The sequence below is a fragment of the Chiloscyllium punctatum genome, chromosome 24, assembly GCF_047496795.1.
Source record: "Chiloscyllium punctatum isolate Juve2018m chromosome 24, sChiPun1.3, whole genome shotgun sequence".
Taxonomy (NCBI): Eukaryota; Metazoa; Chordata; class Chondrichthyes; order Orectolobiformes; family Hemiscylliidae; genus Chiloscyllium; species Chiloscyllium punctatum.
Genome location: NC_092762.1, coordinates 17,578,965 through 17,600,293, shown reverse-complemented (window position 1 = coordinate 17,600,293; position 21,329 = coordinate 17,578,965). Strand labels below are relative to the sequence as shown.

The following is a 21,329-nucleotide window of genomic DNA, read 5'->3' as shown; positions in this document are numbered from 1 at the left end:
AGCCATTCATAAAAGCAAATTACTGCGGATGCTGGAAGCTGAAACCAAAAGAGAAAATGCTGGATAATCTCAGCAGGTCTGGCACCATCTGCAAGGAGAGAAAAGAGCTGACGTTTCGAGTCTAACTGATTAAAGATAAAGATAAAAACAAAGGGGGAGTATTATGGAGCTATTTATACCACGCTGAGAGAAGGTGAGTCAAGGCTCCAGATGCAAAGGTGATAATGACAGTGCATGGAGAGATTAAAGGGAGATTAAGAGGCGTGAATGACCCAGGCTGAAGCCAGCGCTATGTGACAAAATATGTGAGGGATGGGTCAAGCCGAGACAAAATGGAAAACAGGGGAGAAGGGTAGCAAAGCGGGAAGAGGAGAGGAAAAAGGTATTGAGAGAGTGGGGAGCGAGAGAAAGAGAGACAGTCAAGAAATAAGAGGTACAGAACAGTGAAAAAAAAACACAACTAAAAAAGATAAATAAAATAATTGAAATAAAATTACCTGAAGTTGTTTGAATTCAACAACTTCAGACAATTTTACTTCTTTTTTTTATTTATCTTTTTTATCATTTCACCTGCACTATCATAGAGCCATTAGATATGGACAGCACTGAAAACACAGTCTTCGGTCGCACTCGTCCATTCCAAACAGATATCCTCAACTGATCCAGCCGCGATTGCATGCACTTGACCCATTTCTCTCTCAACCCTTCCTATTCAAGTAGACGTCCAGATTCCTTAACAGTATTGGAATTATACCATCCATCACCAGCTCGTCTGGTAACTTATTCCAGAAACGCACCACCCTCTGCGTACAACCGTTGCCCCTCACTGCCTTTCGAATTCTCACCCTCCCACACCAGATTTATACCCTCTGGTTCTGAACTGCCCCACCTGAGCGAAAGGAACTTGTCTATTTACCCGATTCATTCCCATCATGATTGAAAAACCTCCGTAAGATCAGCTCCCAGCCTCTGACGCGCCAGGCGAAATAGTGAGCGAGTGTTCAGCCTGTAAACGTTTGCACCTTTTCCATTTTCAAATGTAGGGTGTAGGGGCATGCTGTCTGAAGCAATCATTTTAGCAGCTGACCTGTCGCGGACAAACTCTGCAGGAAGGCCTGATAACTTGCTAAATATGCGGTCAAACGAAGATTGCATAAGCAACATGAGTCATTGAGCAAAACGTGCAATTGACTTCTGAGCTGTTGCTGACACCAAAGCAACTGCGTCGTTCGGGAGCAGAAAGAACCCCACTGATAGATTACAATTCCAATGCATTTGGCGTAAGGTTCGTAGCAGTTAATCAGCAGCACATAACCCTGACTCCAAAGGTCTGTGAGTATCCAGAAGAACAGTGAGCGATCGTTGAAGGTACGGTTCTCCAGACGAAATTTGTCAACGTGAGAAGCTGCAGCTGAGCTGGTGGCGTTGCGATTGAAATTGCATGCGTCCGGACATTGTGTTTAATTTTAGATATCAGAGCAAATGGTTAACTCGAGTATGCGCGTTCGGAAAAGTAAATGTTTTTTTTGTTGAAAAGCTTTGCAACGAAAGGAAATACTTCAGACTATCGTAGAAGCAGAAAATGCAGAGCAGCCATGGATGTGAGCACTGGCAATATAGCCATTTGCGTTCGGTGGCCCGCTGGCGTTGGTCGGTTAGCTCAGCTGGTTAGAGCGTGGTGCTAATAACGCCAAGGTCGTGGGTTCGATCCCCACACTGACCACATGCAGCGCTTGTGTCGTTGCTGTGTTTCCAAACGACGTACTCCACAAAGCAGGAAGCGCCATCAGCGCAATAAAGCATTTGACAGGGTTAGTACCCGTGATGGCTGCAGCAAAACAGCCAGTCTCAGTTGTTTTCACCAACAAATGCAAAACATGAAATATGTGCAGTATTCGACAGACCTGGCACAGTCTCGGAGGAGAACCGGAGTTCAGGCTTCAATTTAATCAAAGATTCGTTCGTGTTATTTTCCTGGATCTCTGTTAATACTCGTCACACGACTTCCAGACGCAATTCGTTCGCTTGCTCACCTCTCATGCATCGACACTGGGAGTTATCATATCACCAGCAATATCATAGAGCCATTCATAAAAGCAAATTACTGCGGATGCTGGAAGCTGAAACCAAAAGAGAAAATGCTGGATAATCTCAGCAGGTCTGGCACCATCTGCAAGGAGAGAAAAGAGCTGACGTTTCGAGTCTAACTGATTAAAGATAAAGATAAAAACAAAGGGGGAGTATTATGGAGCTATTTATACCACGCTGAGAGAAGGTGAGTCAAGGCTCCAGATGCAAAGGTGATAATGACAGTGCATGGAGAGATTAAAGGGAGATTAAGAGGCGTGAATGACGCAGGCTGAAGCCAGCGCTATGTGACAAAATATGTGAGGGATGGGTCAAGCCGAGACAAAATGGAAAACAGGGGAGAAGGGTAGCAAAGCGGGAAGAGGAGAGGAAAAAGGTATTGAGAGAGTGGGGAGCGAGAGAAAGAGAGACAGTCAAGAAATAAGAGGTACAGAACAGTGAAAAAAAAACACAACTAAAAAAGATAAATAAAATAATTGAAATAAAATTACCTGAAGTTGTTTGAATTCAACAACTTCAGACAATTTTACTTCTTTTTTTTATTTATCTATTTTATCATTTCACCTGCACTATCATAGAGCCATTAGATATGGACAGCACTGAAAACACAGTCTTCGGTCGCACTCGTCCATTCCGAACAGATATCCTCAACTGATCCAGCCGCGATTGCATGCACTTGACCCATTTCTCTCTCAACCCTTCCTATTCAAGTAGACGTCCAGATTCCTTAACAGTATTGGAATTATACCATCCATCACCAGCTCGTCTGGTAACTTATTCCAGAAACGCACCACCCTCTGCGTACAACCGTTGCCCCTCACTGCCTTTCGAATTCTCACCCTCCCACACCAGATTTATACCCTCTGGTTCTGAACTGCCCCACCTGAGCGAAAGGAACTTGTCTATTTACCCGATTCATTCCCATCATGATTGAAAAACCTCCGTAAGATCAGCTCCCAGCCTCTGACGCGCCAGGCGAAATAGTGAGCGAGTGTTCAGCCTGTAAACGTTTGCACCTTTTCCATTTTCAAATGTAGGGTGTAGGGGCATGCTGTCTGAAGCAATCATTTTAGCAGCTGACCTGTCGCGGACAAACTCTGCAGGAAGGCCTGATAACTTGCTAAATATGCGGTCAAACGAAGATTGCATAAGCAACATGAGTCATTGAGCAAAACGTGCAATTGACTTCTGAGCTGTTGCTGACACCAAAGCAACTGCGTCGTTCGGGAGCAGAAAGAACCCCACTGATAGATTACAATTCCAATGCATTTGGCGTAAGGTTCGTAGCAGTTAATCAGCAGCACATAACCCTGACTCCAAAGGTCTGTGAGTATCCAGAAGAACAGTGAGCGATCGTTGAAGGTACGGTTCTCCAGACGAAATTTGTCAACGTGAGAAGCTGCAGCTGAGCTGGTGGCGTTGCGATTGAAATTGCATGCGTCCAGACATTGTGTTTAATTTTAGATATCAGAGCAAATGGTTAACTCGAGTATGCGCGTTCGGAAAAGTAAATGTTTTTTTTGTTGAAAAGCTTTGCAACGAAAGGAAATACTTCAGACTATCGTAGAAGCAGAAAATGCAGAGCAGCCATGGATGTGAGCACCGGCAATATAGCCATTTGCGTTCGGTGGCCCGCTGGCGTTGGTCGGTTAGCTCAGCTGGTTAGAGCGTGGTGCTAATAACACCAAGGTCGTGGGTTCGATCCCCACACTGACCACATGCAGCGCTTGTGTCGTTGCTGTGTTTCCAAACGACGTACTCCACAAAGCAGGAAGCGCCATCAGCGCAGTAAAGCATTTGACAGGGTTAGTACCCGTGATGGCTGCAGCAAAACAGCCAGTCTCTGTTGTTTTCACCAACAAATGCAAAACATGAAATATGTGCAGTATTCGACAGACCTGGCACAGTCTCGGAGGAGAACCGGAGTTCAGGCTTCAATTTAATCAAAGATTCGTTCGTGTTATTTTCCTGGATCTCTGTTAATACTCGTCACACGACTTCCAGACGCAATTCGTTCGCTTGCTCACCTCTCATGCATCGACACTGGGAGTTATCATATCACCAGCAATATCATAGAGCCATTCATAAAAGCAAATTACTGCGGATGCTGGAAGCTGAAACCAAAAGAGAAAATGCTGGATAATCTCAGCAGGTCTGGCACCATCTGCAAGGAGAGAAAAGAGCTGACGTTTCGAGTCTAACTGATTAAAGATAAAGATAAAAACAAAGGGGGAGTATTATGGAGCTATTTATACCACGCTGAGAGAAGGTGAGTCAAGGCTCCAGATGCAAAGGTGATAATGACAGTGCATGGAGAGATTAAAGGGAGATTAAGAGGCGTGAATGACGCAGGCTGAAGCCAGCGCTATGTGACAAAATATGTGAGGGATGGGTCAAGCCGAGACAAAATGGAAAACAGGGGAGAAGGGTAGCAAAGCGGGAAGAGGAGAGGAAAAAGGTATTGAGAGAGTGGGGAGCGAGAGAAAGAGAGACAGTCAAGAAATAAGAGGTACAGAACAGTGAAAAAAAAACACAACTAAAAAAGATAAATAAAATAATTGAAATAAAATTACCTGAAGTTGTTTGAATTCAACAACTTCAGACAATTTTACTTCTTTTTTTTATTTATCTTTTTTATCATTTCACCTGCACTATCATAGAGCCATTAGATATGGACAGCACTGAAAACACAGTCTTCGGTCGCACTCGTCCATTCCGAACAGATATCCTCAACTGATCCAGCCGCGATTGCATGCACTTGACCCATTTCTCTCTCAACCCTTCCTATTCAAGTAGACGTCCAGATTCCTTAACAGTATTGGAATTATACCATCCATCACCAGCTCGTCTGGTAACTTATTCCAGAAACGCACCACCCTCTGCGTACAACCGTTGCCCCTCACTGCCTTTCGAATTCTCACCCTCCCACACCAGATTTATACCCTCTGGTTCTGAACTGCCCCACCTGAGCGAAAGGAACTTGTCTATTTACCCGATTCATTCCCATCATGATTGAAAAACCTCCGTAAGATCAGCTCCCAGCCTCTGACGCGCCAGGCGAAATAGTGAGCGAGTGTTCAGCCTGTAAACGTTTGCACCTTTTCCATTTTCAAATGTAGGGTGTAGGGGCATGCTGTCTGAAGCAATCATTTTAGCAGCTGACCTGTCGCGGACAAACTCTGCAGGAAGGCCTGATAACTTGCTAAATATGCGGTCAAACGAAGATTGCATAAGCAACATGAGTCATTGAGCAAAACGTGCAATTGACTTCTGAGCTGTTACTGACACCAAAGCAACTGCGTCGTTCGGGAGCAGAAAGAACCCCACTGGTAGATTACAATTCCAATGCATTTGGCGAAAGGTTCGTAGCAGTTAATCAGCAGCACATAACCCTGACTCCAAAGGTCTGTGAGTATCCAGAAGAACAGTGAGCGATCGTTGAAGGTACGGTTCTCCAGACGAAATTTGTCAACGTGAGAAGCTGCAGCTGAGCTGGTGGCGTTGCGATTGAAATTGCATGCGTCCAGACATTGTGTTTAATTTTAGATATCAGAGCAAATGGTTAACTCGAGTATGCGCGTTCGGAAAAGTAAATGTTTTTTTTGTTGAAAAGCTTTGCAACGAAAGGAAATACTTCAGACTATCGTAGAAGCAGAAAATGCAGAGCAGCCATGGATGTGAGCACCGGCAATATAGCCATTTGCGTTCGGTGGCCCGCCGGCGTTGGTCGGTTAGCTCAGCTGGTTAGAGCGTGGTGCTAATAACGCCAAGGTCGTGGGTTCGATCCCCACACTGACCACATGCAGCGCTTGTGTCGTTGCTGTGTTTCCAAACGACGTACTCCACAAAGCAGGAAGCGCCATCAGCGCAATAAAGCATTTGACAGGGTTAGTACCTGTGATGGCTGCAGCAAAACAGCCAGTCTCAGTTGTTTTCACCAACAAATGCAAAACATGAAATATGTGCAGTATTCGACAGACCTGGCACAGTCTCGGAGGAGAACCGGAGTTCAGGCTTCAATTTAATCAAAGATTCGTTCGTGTTATTTTCCTGGATCTCTGTTAATACTCGTCACACGACTTCCAGACGCAATTCGTTCGCTTGCTCACCTCTCATGCATCGACACTGGGAGTTATCATATCACCAGCAATATCATAGAGCCATTCATAAAAGCAAATTACTGCGGATGCTGGAAGCTGAAACCAAAAGAGAAAATGCTGGATAATCTCAGCAGGTCTGGCACCATCTGCAAGGAGAGAAAAGAGCTGACGTTTCGAGTCTAACTGATTAAAGATAAAGATAAAAACAAAGGGGGAGTATTATGGAGCTATTTATACCACGCTGAGAGAAGGTGAGTCAAGGCTCCAGATGCAAAGGTGATAATGACAGTGCATGGAGAGATTAAAGGGAGATTAAGAGGCGTGAATGACGCAGGCTGAAGCCAGCGCTATGTGACAAAATATGTGAGGGATGGGTCAAGCCGAGACAAAATGGAAAACAGGGGAGAAGGGTAGCAAAGCGGGAAGAGGAGAGGAAAAAGGTATTGAGAGAGTGGGGAGCGAGAGAAAGAGAGACAGTCAAGAAATAAGAGGTACAGAACAGTGAAAAAAAAACACAACTAAAAAAGATAAATAAAATAATTGAAATAAAATTACCTGAAGTTGTTTGAATTCAACAACTTCAGACAATTTTACTTCTTTTTTTTATTTATCTATTTTATCATTTCACCTGCACTATCATAGAGCCATTAGATATGGACAGCACTGAAAACACAGTCTTCGGTCGCACTCGTCCATTCCGAACAGATATCCTCAACTGATCCAGCCGCGATTGCATGCACTTGACCCATTTCTCTCTCAACCCTTCCTATTCAAGTAGACGTCCAGATTCCTTAACAGTATTGGAATTATACCATCCATCACCAGCTCGTCTGGTAACTTATTCCAGAAACGCACCACCCTCTGCGTACAACCGTTGCCCCTCACTGCCTTTCGAATTCTCACCCTCCCACACCAGATTTATACCCTCTGGTTCTGAACTGCCCCACCTGAGCGAAAGGAACTTGTCTATTTACCCGATTCATTCCCATCATGATTGAAAAACCTCCGTAAGATCAGCTCCCAGCCTCTGACGCGCCAGGCGAAATAGTGAGCGAGTGTTCAGCCTGTAAACGTTTGCACCTTTTCCATTTTCAAATGTAGGGTGTAGGGGCATGCTGTCTGAAGCAATCATTTTAGCAGCTGACCTGTCGCGGACAAACTCTGCAGGAAGGCCTGATAACTTGCTAAATATGCGGTCAAACGAAGATTGCATAAGCAACATGAGTCATTGAGCAAAACGTGCAATTGACTTCTGAGCTGTTACTGACACCAAAGCAACTGCGTCGTTCGGGAGCAGAAAGAACCCCACTGGTAGATTACAATTCCAATGCATTTGGCGTAAGGTTCGTAGCAGTTAATCAGCAGCACATAACCCTGACTCCAAAGGTCTGTGAGTATCCAGAAGAACAGTGAGCGATCGTTGAAGGTACGGTTCTCCAGACGAAATTTGTCAACGTGAGAAGCTGCAGCTGAGCTGGTGGCGTTGCGATTGAAATTGCATGCGTCCAGACATTGTGTTTAATTTTAGATATCAGAGCAAATGGTTAACTCGAGTATGCGCGTTCGGAAAAGTAAATGTTTTTTTTGTTGAAAAGCTTTGCAACGAAAGGAAATACTTCAGACTATCGTAGAAGCAGAAAATGCAGAGCAGCCATGGATGTGAGCACCGGCAATATAGCCATTTGCGTTCGGTGGCCCGCCGGCGTTGGTCGGTTAGCTCAGCTGGTTAGAGTGTGGTGCTAATAACGCCAAGGTCGTGGGTTCGATCCCCACACTGACCACATGCAGCGCTTGTGTCGTTGCTGTGTTTCCAAACGACGTACTCCACAAAGCAGGAAGCGCCATCAGCGCAAGAAAGCATTTGACAGGGTTAGTACCCGTGATGGCTACAGCAAAACAGCCAGTCTCAGTTGTTTTCACCAACAAATGCAAAACATGAAATATGTGCAGTATTCGACAGACCTGGCACAGTCTCGGAGGAGAACCGGAGTTCAGGCTTCAATTTAATCAAAGATTCGTTCGTGTTATTTTCCTGGATCTCTGTTAATACTCGTCACACGACTTCCAGACGCAATTCGTTCGCTTGCTCACCTCTCATGCATCGACACTGGGAGTTATCATATCACCAGCAATATCATAGAGCCATTCATAAAAGCAAATTACTGCGGATGCTGGAAGCTGAAACCAAAAGAGAAAATGCTGGATAATCTCAGCAGGTCTGGCACCATCTGCAAGGAGAGAAAAGAGCTGACGTTTCGAGTCTAACTGATTAAAGATAAAGATAAAAACAAAGGGGGAGTATTATGGAGCTATTTATACCACGCTGAGAGAAGGTGAGTCAAGGCTCCAGATGCAAAGGTGATAATGACAGTGCATGGAGAGATTAAAGGGAGATTAAGAGGCGTGAATGACGCAGGCTGAAGCCAGCGCTATGTGACAAAATATGTGAGGGATGGGTCAAGCCGAGACAAAATGGAAAACAGGGGAGAAGGGTAGCAAAGCGGGAAGAGGAGAGGAAAAAGGTATTGACAGAGTGGGGAGCGAGAGAAAGAGAGACAGTCAAGAAATAAGAGGTACAGAACAGTGAAAAAAAAACACAACTAAAAAAGATAAATAAAATAATTGAAATAAAATTACCTGAAGTTGTTTGAATTCAACAACTTCAGACAATTTTACTTCTTTTTTATATTTATCTTTTTCATCATTTCACCTGCACTATCATAGAGCCATTAGATATGGACAGCACTGAAAACACAGTCTTCGGTCGCACTCGTCCATTCCGAACAGATATCCTCAACTCATCCAGCCGCGATTGCATGCACTTGACCCATTTCTCTCTCAACCCTTCCTATTCAAGTAGACGTCCAGATTCCTTAACAGTATTGGAATTATACCATCCATCACCAGCTCGTCTGGTAACTTATTCCAGAAACGCACCACCCTCTGCGTACAACCGTTGCCCCTCACTGCCTTTCGAATTCTCACCCTCCCACACCAGATTTATACCCTCTGGTTCTGAACTGCCCCACCTGAGCGAAAGGAACTTGTCTATTTACCCGATTCATTCCCATCATGATTGAAAAACCTCCGTAAGATCAGCTCCCAGCCTCTGACGCGCCAGGCGAAATAGTGAGCGAGTGTTCAGCCTGTAACCGTTTGCACCTTTTCCATTTTCAAATGTAGGGTGTAGGGGCATGCTGTCTGAAGCAATCATTTTAGCAGCTGACCTGTCGCGGACAAACTCTGCAGGAAGGCCCGATAACTTGCTAAATATGTGGTCAAACGAAGATTGCATAAGCAACATGAGTCATTGAGCAAAACGTGCAATTGACTTCTGAGCTGTTGCTGACACCAAAGCAACTGCGTCGTTCGGGAGCAGAAAGAACCCCACTGATAGATTACAATTCCAATGCATTTGGCGTAAGGTTCGTAGCAGTTAATCAGCAGCACATAACCCTGACTCCAAAGGTCTGTGAGTATCCAGAAGAACAGTGAGCGATCGTTGAAGGTACGGTTCTCCAGACGAAATTTGTCAACGTGAGAAGCTGCAGCTGAGCTGGTGGCGTTGCGATTGAAATTGCATGCGTCCGGACATTGTGTTTAATTTTAGATATCAGAGCAAATGGTTAACTCGAGTATGCGCGTTCGGAAAAGTAAATGTTTTTTTTTGTTGAAAAGCTTTGCAACGAAAGGAAATACTTCAGACTATCGTAGAAGCAGAAAATGCAGAGCAGCCATAGATGTGAGCACCGGCAATATAGCCATTTGCGTTCGGTGGCCCGCCGGCGTTGGTCGGTTAGCTCAGCTGGTTAGAGCGTGGTGCTAATAACGCCAAGGTCGTGGGTTCGATCCCCACACTGACCACATGCAGCGCTTGTGTCGTTGCTGTGTTTCCAAACGGCGTACTCCACAAAGCGGGAAGCGCCATCAGCGCAATAAAGCATTTGATAGGGTTAGTGATGGCTGCAGCAAAACAGCCAGTCTCAGTTGTTTTCACCAACAAATGCAAAACATGAAATATGTGCAGTATTCGACAGACCTGGCACAGTCTCGGAGGAGAACCGGAGTTCAGGCTTCAATTTAATCAAAGATTCGTTCGTGTTATTTTCCTGGATCTCTGTTAATACTCGTCACACGACTTCCAGACGCAATTCGTTCGCTTGCTCACCTCTCATGCATCGACACTGGGAGTTATCATATCACCAGCAATATCATAGAGCCATTCATAAAAGCAAATTACTGCGGATGCTGGAAGCTGAAACCAAAAGAGAAAATGCTGGATAATCTCAGCAGGTCTGGCACCATCTGCAAGGAGAGAAAAGAGCTGACGTTTCGAGTCTAACTGATTAAAGATAAAGATAAAAACAAAGGGGGAGTATTATGGAGCTATTTATACCACGCTGAGAGAAGGTGAGTCAAGGCTCCAGATGCAAAGGTGATAATGACAGTGCATGGAGAGATTAAAGGGAGATTAAGAGGCGTGAATGACGCAGGCTGAAGCCAGCGCTATGTGACAAAATATGTGAGGGATGGGTCAAGCCGAGACAAAATGGAAAACAGGGGAGAAGGGTAGCAAAGCGGGAAGAGGAGAGGAAAAAGGTATTGAGAGAGTGGGGAGCGAGAGAAAGAGAGACAGTCAAGAAATAAGAGGTACAGAACAGTGAAAAAAAAACACAACTAAAAAAGATAAATAAAATAATTGAAATAAAATTACCTGAAGTTGTTTGAATTCAACAACTTCAGACAATTTTACTTCTTTTTTTTATTTATCTTTTTTATCATTTCACCTGCACTATCATAGAGCCATTAGATATGGACAGCACTGAAAACACAGTCTTCGGTCGCACTCGTCCATTCCAAACAGATATCCTCAACTGATCCAGCCGCGATTGCATGCACTTGACCCATTTCTCTCTCAACCCTTCCTATTCAAGTAGACGTCCAGATTCCTTAACAGTATTGGAATTATACCATCCATCACCAGCTCGTCTGGTAACTTATTCCAGAAACGCACCACCCTCTGCGTACAACCGTTGCCCCTCACTGCCTTTCGAATTCTCACCCTCCCACACCAGATTTATACCCTCTGGTTCTGAACTGCCCCACCTGAGCGAAAGGAACTTGTCTATTTACCCGATTCATTCCCATCATGATTGAAAAACCTCCGTAAGATCAGCTCCCAGCCTCTGACGCGCCAGGCGAAATAGTGAGCGAGTGTTCAGCCTGTAAACGTTTGCACCTTTTCCATTTTCAAATGTAGGGTGTAGGGGCATGCTGTCTGAAGCAATCATTTTAGCAGCTGACCTGTCGCGGACAAACTCTGCAGGAAGGCCTGATAACTTGCTAAATATGCGGTCAAACGAAGATTGCATAAGCAACATGAGTCATTGAGCAAAACGTGCAATTGACTTCTGAGCTGTTGCTGACACCAAAGCAACTGCGTCGTTCGGGAGCAGAAAGAACCCCACTGATAGATTACAATTCCAATGCATTTGGCGTAAGGTTCGTAGCAGTTAATCAGCAGCACATAACCCTGACTCCAAAGGTCTGTGAGTATCCAGAAGAACAGTGAGCGATCGTTGAAGGTACGGTTCTCCAGACGAAATTTGTCAACGTGAGAAGCTGCAGCTGAGCTGGTGGCGTTGCGATTGAAATTGCATGCGTCCGGACATTGTGTTTAATTTTAGATATCAGAGCAAATGGTTAACTCGAGTATGCGCGTTCGGAAAAGTAAATGTTTTTTTTGTTGAAAAGCTTTGCAACGAAAGGAAATACTTCAGACTATCGTAGAAGCAGAAAATGCAGAGCAGCCATGGATGTGAGCACCGGCAATATAGCCATTTGCGTTCGGTGGCCCGCTGGCGTTGGTCGGTTAGCTCAGCTGGTTAGAGCGTGGTGCTAATAACGCCAAGGTCGTGGGTTCGATCCCCACACTGACCACATGCAGCGCTTGTGTCGTTGCTGTGTTTCCAAACGACGTACTCCACAAAGCGGGAAGCGCCATCAGCGCAATAAAGCATTTGACAGGGTTAGTACCCGTGATGGCTGCAGCAAAACAGCCAGTCTCAGTTGTTTTCACCAACAAATGCAAAACATGAAATATGTGCAGTATTCGACAGACCTGGCACAGTCTCGGAGGAGAACCGGAGTTCAGGCTTCAATTTAATCAAAGATTCGTTCGTGTTATTTTCCTGGATCTCTGTTAATACTCGTCACACGACTTCCAGACGCAATTCGTTCGCTTGCTCACCTCTCATGCATCGACACTGGGAGTTATCATATCACCAGCAATATCATAGAGCCATTCATAAAAGCAAATTACTGCGGATGCTGGAAGCTGAAACCAAAAGATAAAATGCTGGATAATCTCAGCAGGTCTGGCACCATCTGCAAGGAGAGAAAAGAGCTGACGTTTCGAGTCTAACTGATTAAAGATAAAGATAAAAACAAAGGGGGAGTATTATGGAGCTATTTATACCACGCTGAGAGAAGGTGAGTCAAGGCTCCAGATGCAAAGGTGATAATGACAGTGCATGGAGAGATTAAAGGGAGATTAAGAGGCGTGAATGACGCAGGCTGAAGCCAGCGCTATGTGACAAAATATGTGAGGGATGGGTCAAGCCGAGACAAAATGGAAAACAGGGGAGAAGGGTAGCAAAGCGGGAAGAGGAGAGGAAAAAGGTATTGAGAGAGTGGGGAGCGAGAGAAAGAGAGACAGTCAAGAAATAAGAGGTACAGAACAGTGAAAAAAAAACACAACTAAAAAAGATAAATAAAATAATTGAAATAAAATTACCTGAAGTTGTTTGAATTCAACAACTTCAGACAATTTTACTTCTTTTTTATATTTATCTTTTTTATCATTTCACCTGCACTATCATAGAGCCATTAGATATGGACAGCACTGAAAACACAGTCTTCGGTCGCACTCGTCCATTCCGAACAGATATCCTCAACTGATCCAGCCGCGATTGCATGCACTTGACCCATTTCTCTCTCAACCCTTCCTATTCAAGTAGACGTCCAGATTCCTTAACAGTATTGGAATTATACCATCCATCACCAGCTCGTCTGGTAACTTATTCCAGAAACGCACCACCCTCTGCGTACAACCGTTGCCCCTCACTGCCTTTCGAATTCTCACCCTCCCACACCAGATTTATACCCTCTGGTTCTGAACTGCCCCACCTGAGCGAAAGGAACTTGTCTATTTACCCGATTCATTCCCATCATGATTGAAAAACCTCCGTAAGATCAGCTCCCAGCCTCTGACGCGCCAGGCGAAATAGTGAGCGAGTGTTCAGCCTGTAAACGTTTGCACCTTTTCCATTTTCAAATGTAGGGTGTAGGGGCATGCTGTCTGAAGCAATCATTTTAGCAGCTGACCTGTCGCGGACAAACTCTGCAGGAAGGCCTGATAACTTGCTAAATATGCGGTCAAACGAAGATTGCATAAGCAACATGAGTCATTGAGCAAAACGTGCAATTGACTTCTGAGCTGTTGCTGACACCAAAGCAACTGCGTCGTTCGGGAGCAGAAAGAACCCCACTGATAGATTACAATTCCAATGCATTTGGCGTAAGGTTCGTAGCAGTTAATCAGCAGCACATAACCCTGACTCCAAAGGTCTGTGAGTATCCAGAAGAACAGTGAGCGATCGTTGAAGGTACGGTTCTCCAGACGAAATTTGTCAACGTGAGAAGCTGCAGCTGAGCTGGTGGCGTTGCGATTGAATTTGCATGCGTCCAGACATTGTGTTTAATTTTAGATATCAGAGCAAATGGTTAACTCGAGTATGCGCGTTCGGAAAAGTAAATGTTTTTTTTGTTTAAAAGCTTTGCAACGAAAGGAAATACTTCAGACTATCGTAGAAGCAGAAAATGCAGAGCAGCCATGGATGTGAGCACCGGCAATATAGCCATTTGCGTTCGGTGGCCCGCCGGCGTTGGTCGGTTAGCTCAGCTGGTTAGAGCGTGGTGCTAATAACGCCAAGGTCGTGGGTTCGATCCCCACACTGACCACATGCAGCGCTTGTGTCGTTGCTGTGTTTCCAAACGACGTACTCCACAAAGCAGGAAGCGCCATCAGCGCAATAAAGCATTTGACAGGGTTAGTACCCGTGATGGCTGCAGCAAAACAGCCAGTCTCAGTTGTTTTCACCAACAAATGCAAAACATGAAATATGTGCAGTATTCGACAGACCTGGCACAGTCTCGGAGGAGAACCGGAGTTCAGGCTTCAATTTAATCAAAGATTCGTTCGTGTTATTTTCCTGGATCTCTGTTAATACTCGTCACACGACTTCCAGACGCAATTCGTTCGCTTGCTCACCTCTCATGCATCGACACTGGGAGTTATCATATCACCAGCAATATCATAGAGCCATTCATAAAAGCAAATTACTGCGGATGCTGGAAGCTGAAACCAAAAGAGAAAATGCTGGATAATCTCAGCAGGTCTGGCACCATCTGCAAGGAGAGAAAAGAGCTGACGTTTCGAGTCTAACTGATTAAAGATAAAGATAAAAACAAAGGGGGAGTATTATGGAGCTATTTATACCACGCTGAGAGAAGGTGAGTCAAGGCTCCAGATGCAAAGGTGATAATGACAGTGCATGGAGAGATTAAAGGGAGATTAAGAGGCGTGAATGACCCAGGCTGAAGCCAGCGCTATGTGACAAAATATGTGAGGGATGGGTCAAGCCGAGACAAAATGGAAAACAGGGGAGAAGGGTAGCAAAGCGGGAAGAGGAGAGGAAAAAGGTATTGAGAGAGTGGGGAGCGAGAGAAAGAGAGACAGTCAAGAAATAAGAGGTACAGAACAGTGAAAAAAAAACACAACTAAAAAAGATAAATAAAATAATTGAAATAAAATTACCTGAAGTTGTTTGAATTCAACAACTTCAGACAATTTTACTTCTTTTTTTTATTTATCTATTTTATCATTTCACCTGCACTATCATAGAGCCATTAGATATGGACAGCACTGAAAACACAGTCTTCGGTCGCACTCGTCCATTCCGAACAGATATCCTCAACTGATCCAGCCGCGATTGCATGCACTTGACCCATTTCTCTCTCAACCCTTCCTATTCAAGTAGACGTCCAGATTCCTTAACAGTATTGGAATTATACCATCCATCACCAGCTCGTCTGGTAACTTATTCCAGAAACGCACCACCCTCTGCGTACAACCGTTGCCCCTCACTGCCTTTCGAATTCTCACCCTCCCACACCAGATTTATACCCTCTGGTTCTGAACTGCCCCACCTGAGCGAAAGGAACTTGTCTATTTACCCGATTCATTCCCATCATGATTGAAAAACCTCCGTAAGATCAGCTCCCAGCCTCTGACGCGCCAGGCGAAATAGTGAGCGAGTGTTCAGCCTGTAAACGTTTGCACCTTTTCCATTTTCAAATGTAGGGTGTAGGGGCATGCTGTCTGAAGCAATCATTTTAGCAGCTGACCTGTCGCGGACAAACTCTGCAGGAAGGCCTGATAACTTGCTAAATATGCGGTCAAACGAAGATTGCATAAGCAACATGAGTCATTGAGCAAAACGTGCAATTGACTTCTGAGCTGTTGCTGACACCAAAGCAACTGCGTCGTTCGGGAGCAGAAAGAACCCCACTGATAGATTACAATTCCAATGCATTTGGCGTAAGGTTCGTAGCAGTTAATCAGCAGCACATAACCCTGACTCCAAAGGTCTGTGAGTATCCAGAAGAACAGTGAGCGATCGTTGAAGGTACGGTTCTCCAGACGAAATTTGTCAACGTGAGAAGCTGCAGCTGAGCTGGTGGCGTTGCGATTGAAATTGCATGCGTCCAGACATTGTGTTTAATTTTAGATATCAGAGCAAATGGTTAACTCGAGTATGCGCGTTCGGAAAAGTAAATGTTTTTTTTGTTTAAAAGCTTTGCAACGAAAGGAAATACTTCAGACTATCGTAGAAGCAGAAAATGCAGAGCAGCCATGGATGTGAGCACCGGCAATATAGCCATTTGCGTTCGGTGGCCCGCCGGCGTTGGTCGGTTAGCTCAGCTGGTTAGAGCGTGGTGCTAATAACGCCAAGGTCGTGGGTTCGATCCCCACACTGACCACATGCAGCGCTTGTGTCGTTGCTGTGTTTCCAAACGACGTACTCCACAAAGCAGGAAGCGCCATCAGCGCAATAAAGCATTTGACAGGGTTAGTACCCGTGATGGCTGCAGCAAAACAGCCAGTCTCAGTTGTTTTCACCAACAAATGCAAAACATGAAATATGTGCAGTATTCGACAGACCTGGCACAGTCTCGGAGGAGAACCGGAGTTCAGGCTTCAATTTAATCAAAGATTCGTTCGTGTTATTTTCCTGGATCTCTGTTAATACTCGTCACACGACTTCCAGACGCAATTCGTTCGCTTGCTCACCTCTCATGCATCGACACTGGGAGTTATCATATCACCAGCAATATCATAGAGCCATTCATAAAAGCAAATTACTGCGGATGCTGGAAGCTGAAACCAAAAGAGAAAATGCTGGATAATCTCAGCAGGTCTGGCACCATCTGCAAGGAGAGAAAAGAGCTGACGTTTCGAGTCTAACTGATTAAAGATAAAGATAAAAACAAAGGGGGAGTATTATGGAGCTATTTATACCACGCTGAGAGAAGGTGAGTCAAGGCTCCAGATGCAAAGGTGATATTGACAGTGCATGGAGAGATTAAAGGGAGATTAAGAGGCGTGAATGACGCAGGCTGAAGCCAGCGCTATGTGACAAAATATGTGAGGGATGGGTCAAGCCGAGACAAAATGGAAAACAGGGGAGAAGGGTAGCAAAGCGGGAAGAGGAGAGGAAAAAGGTATTGACAGAGTGGGGAGCGAGAGAAAGAGAGACAGTCAAGAAATAAGAGGTACAGAACAGTGAAAAAAAAACACAACTAAAAAAGATAAATAAAATAATTGAAATAAAATTACCTGAAGTTGTTTGAATTCAACAACTTCAGACAATTTTACTTCTTTTTTATATTTATCTTTTTTATCATTTCACCTGCACTATCATAGAGCCATTAGATATGGACAGCACTGAAAACACAGTCTTCGGTCGCACTCGTCCATTCCGAACAGATATCCTCAACTGATCCAGCCGCGATTGCATGCACTTGACCCATTTCTCTCTCAACCCTTCCTATTCAAGTAGACGTCCAGATTCCTTAACAGTATTGGAATTATACCATCCATCACCAGCTCGTCTGGTAACTTATTCCAGAAACGCACCACCCTCTGCGTACAACCGTTGCCCCTCACTGCCTTTCGAATTCTCACCCTCCCACACCAGATTTATACCCTCTGGTTCTGAACTGCCCCACCTGAGCGAAAGGAACTTGTCTATTTACCCGATTCATTCCCATCATGATTGAAAAACCTCCGTAAGATCAGCTCCCAGCCTCTGACGCGCCAGGCGAAATAGTGAGCGAGTGTTCAGCCTGTAAACGTTTGCACCTTTACAATTTTCAAATGTAGGGTGTAGGGGCATGCTGTCTGAAGCAATCATTTTAGCAGCTGACCTGTCGCGGACAAACTCTGCAGGAAGGCCTGATAACTTGCTAAATATGCGGTCAAACGAAGATTGCATAAGCAACATGAGTCATTGAGCAAAACGTGCAATTGACTTCTGAGCTGTTGCTGACACCAAAGCAACTGCGTCGTTCGGGAGCAGAAAGAACCCCACTGATAGATTACAATTCCAATGCATTTGGCGTAAGGTTCGTAGCAGTTAATCAGCAGCACATAACCCTGACTCCAAAGGTCTGTGAGTATCCAGAAGAACAGTGAGCGATCGTTGAAGGTACGGTTCTCCAGACGAAATTTGTCAACGTGAGAAGCTGCAGCTGAGCTGGTGGCGTTGCGATTGAATTTGCATGCGTCCAGACATTGTGTTTAATTTTAGATATCAGAGCAAATGGTTAACTCGAGTATGCGCGTTCGGAAATGTAAATGTTTTTTTTGTTGAAAAGCTTTGCAACGAAAGGAAATACTTCAGACTATCGTAGAAGCAGAAAATGCAGAGCAGCCATGGATGTGAGCACCGGCAATATAGCCATTTGCGTTCGGTGGCTCGCCGGCGTTGGTCGGTTAGCTCAGCTGGTTAGAGCGTGGTACTAATAACGCCAAGGTCGTGGGTTCGATCCCCACACTGACCACATGCAGCGCTTGTGTCGTTGCTGTGTTTCCAAACGACGTACTCCAGGAAGCGCCATCAGCGCAATAAAGCATTTGACAGGGTTAGTACCCGTGATGGCTGCAGCAAAACAGCCAGTCTCAGTTGTTTTCACCAACAAATGCAAAACATGAAATATGTGCAGTATTCGACAGACCTGGCACAGTCTCGGAGGAGAACCGGAGTTCAGGCTTCAATTTAATCAAAGATTCGTTCGTGTTATTTTCCTGGATCTCTGTTAATACTCGTCACACGACTTCCAGACGCAATTCGTTCGCTTGCTCACCTCTCATGCATCGACACTGGGAGTTATCATATCACCAGCAATATCATAGAGCCATTCATAAAAGCAAATTACTGCGGATGCTGGAAGCTGAAACCAAAAGAGAAAATGCTGGATAATCTCAGCAGGTCTGGCACCATCTGCAAGGAGAGAAAAGAGCTGACGTTTCGAGTCTAACTGATTAAAGATAAAGATAAAAACAAAGGGGGAGTATTATGGAGCTATTTATACCACGCTGAGAGAAGGTGAGTTAAGGCTCCAGATGCAAAGGTGATAATGACAGTGCATGGAGAGATTAAAGGGAGATTAAGAGGCGTGAATGACGCAGGCTGAAGCCAGCGCTATGTGACAAAATATGTGAGGGATGGGTCAAGCCGAGACAAAATGGAAAACAGGGGAGAAGGGTAGCAAAGCGGGAAGAGGAGAGGAAAAAGGTATTGACAGAGTGGGGAGCGAGAGAAAGAGAGACAGTCAAGAAATAAGAGGTACAGAACAGTGAAAAAAAAACACAACTAAAAAAGATAAATAAAATAATTGAAATAAAATTACCTGAAGTTGTTTGAATTCAACAACTTCAGACAATTTTACTTCTTTTTTATATTTATCTTTTTCATCATTTCACCTGCACTATCATAGAGCCATTAGATATGGACAGCACTGAAAACACAGTCTTCGGTCGCACTCGTCCATTCCGAACAGATATCCTCAACTGATCCAGCCGCGATTGCATGCACTTGACCCATTTCTCTCTCAACCCTTCCTATTCAAGTAGACGTCCAGATTCCTTAACAGTATTGGAATTATACCATCCATCACCAGCTCGTCTGGTAACTTATTCCAGAAACGCACCACCCTCTGCGTACAACCGTTGCCCCTCACTGCCTTTCGAATTCTCACCCTCCCACACCAGATTTATACCCTCTGGTTCTGAACTGCCCCACCTGAGCGAAAGGAACTTGTCTATTTACCCGATTCATTCCCATCATGATTGAAAAACCTCCGTAAGATCAGCTCCCAGCCTCTGACGCGCCAGGCGAAATAGTGAGCGAGTGTTCAGCCTGTAAACGTTTGCACCTTTTCCATTTTCAAATGTAGGGTGTAGGGGCATGCTGTCTGAAGCAATCATTTTAGCAGCTGACCTGTCGCGGACAAACTCTGCAGGAAGGCCTGATAACTTGCTAAATATGTGGTCAAACGAAGATTGCATAAGCAACATGAGTCATTGAGCAAAACGTGCAATTGACTTCTGAGCTGTTGCTGACACCAAAGCAACTGCGTCGTTCGGGAGCAGAAAGAACCCCACTGATAGATTACAATTCCAATGCATTTGGCGTAAGGTTCGTAGCAGTTAATCAGCAGCACATAACCCTGACTCCAAAGGTCTGTGAGTATCCAGAAGAACAGTGAGCGATCGTTGAAGGTACGGTTCTCCAGACGAAATTTGTCAACGTGAGAAGCTGCAGCTGAGCTGGTGGCGTTGCGATTGAAATTGCATGCGTCCGGACATTGTGTTTAATTTTAGATATCAGAGCAAATGGTTAACTCGAGTATGCGCGTTCGGAAAAGTAAATGTTTTTTTTGTTGAAAAGCTTTGCAACGAAAGGAAATACTTCAGACTATCGTAGAAGCAGAAAATGCAGAGCAGCCATGGATGTGAGCACCGGCAATATAGCCATTTGCGTTCGGTGGCCCGCCGGCGTTGGTCGGTTAGCTCAGCTGGTTAGAGCGTGGTGCTAATAACGCCAAGGTCGTGGGTTCGATCCCCACACTGACCACATGCAGCGCTTGTGTCGTTGCTGTGTTTCCAAACGACGTACTCCACAAAGCAGGAAGCGCCATCAGCGCAATAAAGCATTTGACAGGGTTAGTACCCGTGATGGCTGCAGCAAAACAACCAGTCTCAGTTGTTTTCACGAACAAATGCAAAACATGAAATATGTGCAGTATTCGACAGACCTGGCACAGTCTCGGAGGAGAACCGGAGTTCAGGCTTCAATTTAATCAAAGATTCGTTCGTGTTATTTTCCTGGATCTCTGTTAATACTCGTCACACGACTTCCAGACGCAATTCGTTCGCTTGCTCACCTCTCATGCATCGACACTGGGAGTTATCATATCACCAGCAATATCATAGAGCCATTCATAAAAGCAAATTACTGCGGATGCTGGAAGCTGAAACCAAAAGAGAAAATGCTGGATAATCTCAGCAGGTCTGGCACCATCTGCAAGGAGAGAAAAGAGCTGACGTTTCGAGTCTAACTGATTAAAGATAAAGATAAAAACAAAGGGGGAGTATTATGGAGCTATTTATACCACGCTGAGAGAAGGTGAGTCAAGGCTCCAGATGCAAAGGTGATAATGACAGTGCATGGAGAGATTAAAGGGAGATTAAGAGGCGTGAATGACGCAGGCTGAAGCCAGCGCTATGTGACAAAATATGTGAGGGATGGGTCAAGCCGAGACAAAATGGAAAACAGGGGAGAAGGGTAGCAAAGCGGGAAGAGGAGAGGAAAAAGGTATTGAGAGAGTGGGGAGCGAGAGAAAGAGAGACAGTCAAGAAATAAGAGGTACAGAACAGTGAAAAAAAAACACAACTAAAAAAGATAAATAAAATAATTGAAATAAAATTACCTGAAGTTGTTTGAATTCAACAAC

At 44.8% G+C, this 21,329-nt stretch overlaps 10 non-coding genes across 10 annotated transcripts; all 10 read left to right on the top strand.

The window, feature by feature from the left end:
* The first annotated feature begins 1,649 nt into the window (after positions 1 to 1,649).
* On the top strand, positions 1,650 to 1,723 carry trnai-aau (transfer RNA isoleucine (anticodon AAU)). Its single transcript has one exon. It is a non-coding gene; the product is annotated as a tRNA-Ile (tRNA).
* A 2,008-nt stretch (positions 1,724 to 3,731) lies between these two features.
* Positions 3,732 to 3,805, top strand: trnai-aau (transfer RNA isoleucine (anticodon AAU)). The gene has a single exon. It is a non-coding gene; the product is annotated as a tRNA-Ile (tRNA).
* Positions 3,806 to 5,813: 2,008 nt separating this feature from the next.
* On the top strand, positions 5,814 to 5,887 carry trnai-aau (transfer RNA isoleucine (anticodon AAU)). Its single transcript has one exon. It is a non-coding gene; the product is annotated as a tRNA-Ile (tRNA).
* A 2,008-nt stretch (positions 5,888 to 7,895) lies between these two features.
* trnai-aau (transfer RNA isoleucine (anticodon AAU)) lies at positions 7,896 to 7,969 on the top strand. The gene has a single exon. It is a non-coding gene; the product is annotated as a tRNA-Ile (tRNA).
* Positions 7,970 to 9,978: 2,009 nt separating this feature from the next.
* On the top strand, positions 9,979 to 10,052 carry trnai-aau (transfer RNA isoleucine (anticodon AAU)). The gene has a single exon. It is a non-coding gene; the product is annotated as a tRNA-Ile (tRNA).
* Positions 10,053 to 12,054: 2,002 nt separating this feature from the next.
* trnai-aau (transfer RNA isoleucine (anticodon AAU)) lies at positions 12,055 to 12,128 on the top strand. Its single transcript has one exon. It is a non-coding gene; the product is annotated as a tRNA-Ile (tRNA).
* A 2,008-nt stretch (positions 12,129 to 14,136) lies between these two features.
* Positions 14,137 to 14,210, top strand: trnai-aau (transfer RNA isoleucine (anticodon AAU)). The gene has a single exon. It is a non-coding gene; the product is annotated as a tRNA-Ile (tRNA).
* Positions 14,211 to 16,218: 2,008 nt separating this feature from the next.
* On the top strand, positions 16,219 to 16,292 carry trnai-aau (transfer RNA isoleucine (anticodon AAU)). The gene has a single exon. It is a non-coding gene; the product is annotated as a tRNA-Ile (tRNA).
* Positions 16,293 to 18,300: 2,008 nt separating this feature from the next.
* trnai-aau (transfer RNA isoleucine (anticodon AAU)) lies at positions 18,301 to 18,374 on the top strand. Its single transcript has one exon. It is a non-coding gene; the product is annotated as a tRNA-Ile (tRNA).
* Positions 18,375 to 20,375: 2,001 nt separating this feature from the next.
* Positions 20,376 to 20,449, top strand: trnai-aau (transfer RNA isoleucine (anticodon AAU)). The gene has a single exon. It is a non-coding gene; the product is annotated as a tRNA-Ile (tRNA).
* Positions 20,450 to 21,329: the final 880 nt, after the last annotated feature.